This window comes from Capra hircus, chromosome 16 (genome assembly GCF_001704415.2).
Source record: "Capra hircus breed San Clemente chromosome 16, ASM170441v1, whole genome shotgun sequence".
NCBI lineage: Eukaryota > Metazoa > Chordata > Mammalia > Artiodactyla > Bovidae > Capra > Capra hircus.
The window spans coordinates 12,884,652-12,891,938 of record NC_030823.1 but is presented as its reverse complement, the minus strand read 5'-3'; the positions used below and the strand labels follow the sequence as shown (position 1 = coordinate 12,891,938).

Here is a 7,287-nt window from a genome sequence, read left to right as displayed (position 1 = left end):
CTGGACTTTTCCAACAATCCCATTCCTGGGCATATACATAGAGGAAACCATAATTTAAAAAGATACATGCACATCAATGTTCATTGCAGCACTATTCGCAATAGCCAGGGCAAGCAAGCCATCCAAATGGCCATCAACAGAGAAATGGATAAAGAAGAGTGGTACACATATACAGTGGAATATTACTCAGCCATAAAAAGAATGGGATTGTGTAATTTGTGGAGATGTGGATGGATCTGGAGACTGTCATACAAAGTGAAGTCAGAAAGAGAAGAACAAATCATATATAAACAAAATAGAGGGGATATGTGTACATGTCTAGCTAATTCACTTTGCTGTTCAACAGAAATTGACACAGCAGTCTAAAAGAACTAAACTCCAATAAAAAATATTCAAGTTTAAACCTGTGCAGATGCTTTAAATTAAAAAAAAAAGGCTTTGAACCCCACACTGTAAATCCTAAACACATTTTACATTTTATTGTAAATATGTATGATGACTTTGTTCTTACACGTTAAAAAAAGCTGTGAGAGCAGTGAGGATGGTAGGATGGAAGGGATGGAGAAGCTTAAGGGTGTATCCACATCAAGAACATCATTCAGGATAATCTAGGAGAGGGGCCAAACTGAATATGGGATTAGTGAATGTTAAAAGCTGTTGAATATTACAAAAGAGGTCAAACTGTATCCTGAAGACATACCATGTCATTCATCAATTTTAAGCTTTCAAGAATGACAGGAATGTATTAATATACCTGAAAGGCTGCTGTGGTAACAATATGCTGAGCGAATTGCAAATCAAATCCATGTATTGCTATCTCTGACTCAAAATCACAGGATCTGATGAGTGACTCACCCAAGGGCAGGAAGCTGAAACAGTTTGGATAGAATCAGGATTCAAACACCAGTTCCTTGACTCCACATACTGTCATGTCTAATAAAACACAACTTTTCCTTTACAATAGTTCATTTAAACATCTGCAAATTGAAAAGACCGGTATTATATTTATGGAAAAAATCTGGACCAGCATAGTTTAAGCATGTGTTGTTCAAAAATCAACTGTATTTGAGTGAACACAAGTTTATCTTGACTCAAATAAAGGTGATGAAAAAAAGTGAATGATGTGTTTATATTTATTTAAAATGACTAAATTAGTTATACTCATTTGTCAAATACTCCATTCAATCAATCTTTATTTACAGCCTGTTATCTTTTAACTTCTGTTCAAGATACTGGTAATAATAAAGTAAATAAAACAAATTAATATCATTTCTTCATTAAAATTATATATTAATAGAAAAGCAGATGCTAAAAATAAATGGTATTTCATGCATTTACATGTAGTAGCAAGGTCAAAGCACAGAGATCAGACAATAGGAGTGGGGCCTTTGAGAAGCTAAAATTTGAGAAGAAACTTAAATGAAATGTGATGTGTGTGTGTTAGTCTCTTAGTCATGTCCAGCTCTTTGCAACCCCATGGATAGTAGCCTGCCACGCTCTTTTGTCCATGTAATTCTCCAGACAAGAATATTGGAGTGTGTTGCCTTTTAAAGTAAGACCATGTTTTTATTCAAAAACCTGGGGCAAAATATCCCAAGCAGAAGTTGCTATTAATGAAAATATTTTGAGGCAGGAAATAGCTTGTCATACTTAAGAAATAGGAAGAAAGCAGAAGTGGCTGGAGTAGAGTATGCAGTAGTTTACCTGCTAAGTCAGGTCCAACTCTGTGCAACCCCATACACTGTATCTAACCCACCAGGCTCCAATGTCCATGGGATTTTCCAGGCAAGAATATTGGAATGAGTTGTCATCCCCTCCTCCAGGGGATCTTTCCAACCCAGGGATCAAACCATCATCTCTTTCGGCAGGTGAGTTCTTTACCACTGAGCTATCAGGGAAGCCCTGGAGTACATAGTAGAGAGATTGGAACAAAAAAAAAAATATATTGAAATAATGGGTTAGGATGAAACAAGAGGTGTCTTGGAGGTCATGGGGACCGTGTATGTTTTACACTGTGTGACAGGAAGTCAGTGGACTAAAGGAGTAACCTGATCTGTCTCTGGTGTGGAGAATAGAATTTAGGATCAGGAATAAAACTGCAAGAAAGTATTACTCAGCCATTAAAAAGAATACATTTGAATCAGTTCTAATGAGGTAGATGAAACTGGAGCCGATTATACAGAGTGAAGTAAGCCAGAAAGAAAAACACCAATACAGTATACTAACACATATATATGGAATTTAGAAAGATGATAATGATAACCCTGTATTCGAGACAGCAAAAGAGACACAGATGTATAGAACAGTCTTTTGGACCCTGTGGGAGAGGGAGAGGGTGGGATGATTTGGGAGAATGGCATTGAAACATGTATAATATCATGTAAGAAATGAATCGCCAGTCTAGGTTCGATTCAGGATACAGGGTGCTTGGAGCTGGTGCACTGGATGACCCAGAGGGATGGTATGGGGAGGGAGGTGGGAGGGGGTTCAGGATTGGGAACTCATGTACACCCGCGGCGGATTCATGTTGATGTATGGCAAAACCAATACAGTATTGTAAAGTAAAATAAAGTAAAATTTTAAAAAATAAATAAATAAATAAAAATAAAAACATTTAAAAAAAAAAAAACTACAAGAAAGGAGACTTTGATAGCATGATGGTCTAGGTGGTAGCAGTACCGATGGTAAGTAGTAGCCAAATTTGGGATATAAGTTGAAATTTAAGCTGCCAGGACTACCATAAGGTAGGGAAGAGGAACGTGAGAAAGGGGATACATTGATTCCTAGATTTCTATTGTCATTTTTTTAAATCCTTTTTTTAAAACCTTTACTCACTGTATGATTGATAGCTTTATTATGCAATTTTGTAAAACAAGACAAGGATAGTATTGCGGTGAAAAACACTTTCAGTCTTAGATGAATTGACAGGGGCTATACATTTGAGAATTATCTATATGTAGGTGGTTTTAAAGCCATGGGTAACCTAGGAGCATTGCCTTGAGTACAAGCTACAAACTAAACTCTAGACACTCCCACATTTTGAAACAATGAAGAAGATCCAGAAAGAAACAGTTGAAAGCACTGACCAGTAAAATAGGGGGATGATCAGAAGAGTGGTGTCCTGAAACCAAGTGAAGTAAATTTTCAAAAGTGATAAGGTAATTTGATAACTCAAATCTAGAAAAAAAATGTTAATTAACTCCAAGACTTAAAATCAACTAATGTATCTACAAAGTGCAAAAAGTTGTTGATCATCAATAAGTGGAAATCATAAACCAGGGAAGGAATAAACCCTGAAAGAATGGGGAAAAGGAAAAGGAAACATTACATACAGAAACAGTTTTGAGTCTTTGATATACTGCAGAGAAGATAAGTGGTCCAGGAGCTAAAGGGATATATGAAATTTAGAGACTGGATCATTAAAGAAAATAGTTTTGTTACTTTATATGTGTTATCCATTGATTTACCAGCAGAGAGGGGCTGTGAAAAATAAAAACTGCTCAATGACGGACTATTGTATCAATCACTTAGTGAAAACATTTGTAAATTAAAAGCAGAGTGATAATGAAGGCAACATCTAAGAGAGTATGTGTAGTTTTTGAGAATACTTTTTTCAGAAATTTTTGGACCTTTATCTTTGTGTTTTACAAGTAAAGAGCTTCAGTTATTACTGAGACGTTGAACGTTACTTCAAATATTATTTTTTAAAAACATAAGATGTAAATTAATAAAATATTTTGCTGAGATGGATTTTAAAATTTGATTGCATGTCTTATTCAAAATTAATTTATATTTTACTGCATGTTAGAGTTTTCCTAAAGTGAATTTATCACTGTCCTCAAATTTATAAGGAAGGCAGTCATTTTATGAAATGGTGAATATATCAAATCCATTTTAACTAATGAATCAATTAGTCTAAAACTTAATACTGAAAGTTTTTATGTTTAGAAAACCTTCCCTTTAAAAGATAATAAATATACTCCCAGATATGTTAGGGAACTGCATATTTCAAATCTCCTAACATAATCAAGAGGAGAATTTGAATCAATTATCTATTAGACAGCAAAATGCTACTCTCTGACTTATACCTGAGAGTATGTTTATAACTGAGTACGATAAACTGCAGTGAAAGCAGGCTTCCCTGGTAGCTCAGTTGGTAAAGAATCTGCCTGCAATACAGGAGACCCGGTTTGATTCCTGGGTGGGGAAGATCCGCTGGAGAAGGGATAGGCTACCCACTCCAGTATTCTTGGGCTTCCCTGGTTCCTCAGCTGGTACAGAATCCTCCTGCAGTCTGGGAGACCTGGGCTTGATTCCTGGGTTGAGAAGATCCCTTGGGGAGCGGAAAGGCTGCACACTCCAGTATTCTGGCCTGGAGAATTCCATGGACTGTATAGTCCCTGGGGTCGCCAAGAGTCAGATGCAACTGAGTGACTTTCACTTTCACTTTCCCTTTCCGGGATCTAGATTCCACATGCTGCAACTAAGAGGTTTGAATGGCACTAAGAGTTCACATGCTGCAACTAAAAGATTCTGCATCTTCAGTGGAGATTGAAGATCCTGTGTGCCATAGCTAAGAACCAGCACAGCCAAATAAATAAATACATACTTAAAAAAATAAACTAGCCATGTTTCAAATACGAGAAAAACATTCAACATCCTAATTATTACAGAGAAATGCAAATCAAAACTACAATTAGGTACCACCTCACACGTGTCAAAATAGCCATCGTTAAAAAATCTACCAATAACAAATACTAGAAGGGGTATGGAGAAAAGGGAGCCCTCCTGCAGTATTGGTGGGAATGTAAATTGGTGCAGCCACTATGGAGAACAGGAAGAATGTTCCCCAAAACACGCTAAAAATAGATATGCCATGAGTGATTGAAGTCGCTCAGTTGTGTCTGACTCTTTGCGACCCCATGGACTGTACCCTACCAGGCTCCTCCATCCATGGGATTCTCCAGGCAAGAGTACTGGAGTGGGTTGCCATTTCCTTCCCCAGGGGATCTTCCCCACCCAGGGATCGAACCCAGGTCTCCTGCATTCCAGGCAGACGCTTTAACCTCTGAGCCACCAGGGAAGCCCTATATAATAAGATATGCCATATAATACAGCAATTCCATTCTTGGTTATATATGCAGAGACTATAATTCCAAACTATAATTCAGAAAGATACATGTACCCCAATGTTCACTACAGCACTATTCACAGTAGGTAAGACATGGAAACAACCTAATGTCCATCGATAGATGAATGGATAAAGAATATGCAATTCATACACACAGACACAGAAAATAGAACTGACTTGTTACAGTGGGGCCAAAGGGGTGGGGGAGGAATAGGGTGGGGGATTAGAATTAGCAGATGTAAGCTATTACATATAGAATGGATGATACTGCATAGAACAGGAAGCTATGTTCAATACACTGTAATACACCATAATGGAAAATATTTTTTAAAAGAATGTATATGTAATTGAACGAATCACTTTGTTGTATACCACAAACTCATACAACGTTGTAAAGAAACTATCCTGTAATTTAAAAAATAGAAAGAAGAGGGAAGTCAGGGGACTACAGTCAAGGGAATGCTAAAGAGTCTTGGTCAATATTTTTTCATTAATATTTTCTTTGATCTTTCTATGTCATTCTGTATCAAATTCTGTATGATTCCTTTAGCTGTCTCTTACACTGTGCACATTTCTTTTTAGTGTGTGCAGCCTCCTGGTTTATGTATTCACGTAACGTGATATCAAACATTACATTATTTTTCTCATTTTTATTCAGTAGATAATCCTTGTGTATCTCCTTTAAATAAGTTAAGACTAGTTACTCTATAATCTATATCTGAACATTTTAATATCTGCAGTCTTTGGGAGTTAACCATGTTAATGCCTCAACTGATTCTTTCTTAAGGTGGTTCCTAACAGCCATATGGCAATCTTTGACTGAAGCTCAGTATTTGATCTTCATCAATATCATATATTGAGAAAGAGTTGGTATTCCCAAGACAACCTCTTCCATTTCTTCTGGTAATGGTAGACTGACTCACTGTTCTGAAGTCTGGATCAAATTAGTCAACTTTTTTATATTTGCTTGTTTTTGGAGGAAGGGCAGGGTTTTTATTGTTTTCTTCTACCCAGGCTACTCTATTCAGTATTCCAGGTCTCTATTGCAGGAAGGTCTCTCAATGTACTTAGCTTATTAAAAAGACAGAAAGATAAATCCTGTCATTTTTCTGCAACCCTTTTTAATTAGATGGTTTATCATAAAGCTTTACTGAACGCATTCTTGTTAAACTCGTCATTTACGTCTTTGTTATATCCAAAGCCAATATGTAGTTAGCTTAGTTGAGCCACTTATAATATTTGATAAAGTATATCATTCCCTTTTCCTGAAAGATGCATGTGTGTGTGTGTGTGTGTGTGTGTGTGTGTGTGTGTCCATGTGTAAATGCAGAAAGAGAAAGAGAGAGAACGCGGGTGGGCTGGGAGGAGTGACTTTTGGGACACTACATACTCTCTTTAACTCATTTTTCCTAATTCATCGGCTTCCCCTTATCTTTCTCGCTTATGTTTTATCTTTCCTTATCTCTTTGTACTTCAAATGTTACAATCACCCAAGGCACAATTCTCAGAATTCTCTGCTTTAAATAATCTCCCCTTCCTGTATGATTTATTTATTTGTCTTCAGATGCAGGGATTAAGGATATCATCAATAGACTGAAAATTTCCAACTTTTATTTTTAGTCTGAAATCTAAAATTCCCTGAATGGTAGCCTGGATCTGCAATACCCTATTTAATATACCCATTTAGATACACAGCAGGCATCTCAAAATTAGCTTGTCTACATAAATGTCCTTACGGAGGAACCAACAATCTACTTACCTAACTTCTTTTTCTACCTGATTAATATGTAGTCACATCTGTACTCTATTCTTAAGGCAGCCACAGGGATGTTTAAAATACCTGTCTGGTTTCATTACTCCTTTATTCAATACAGTCCTTTCAGTTGCTATAAAGGCCAACTTGATGTGTTACCCACTTCCTGCTGACCTCATCCTTTACTACCCTGTTATCAGTTTATTCCATATCTGTAATGCTGAACTTCCTGATGCTCTCAAAGCCCATCAACTGTGCATCAGCATCAGACATTGTCACTAACCATTCTGTAATCTGGAGTTACTCCTCCAGATGGACACACACAAGTTGCTTCCCACATTCCTTCAGGTTTATGCTAAAAAGTCACTTGACACTGAAGCCTGGAGGGGTTTCCCAGGTGGTG

The 7,287-nt window shown here is 36.9% G+C and overlaps 1 non-coding gene across 1 annotated transcript; it reads right to left on the bottom strand.

Annotated features, from left to right (window-relative positions):
- Window positions 5,012-5,083, bottom strand: TRNAS-GGA. The gene has a single exon. It is a non-coding gene; the product is annotated as a tRNA-Ser (tRNA).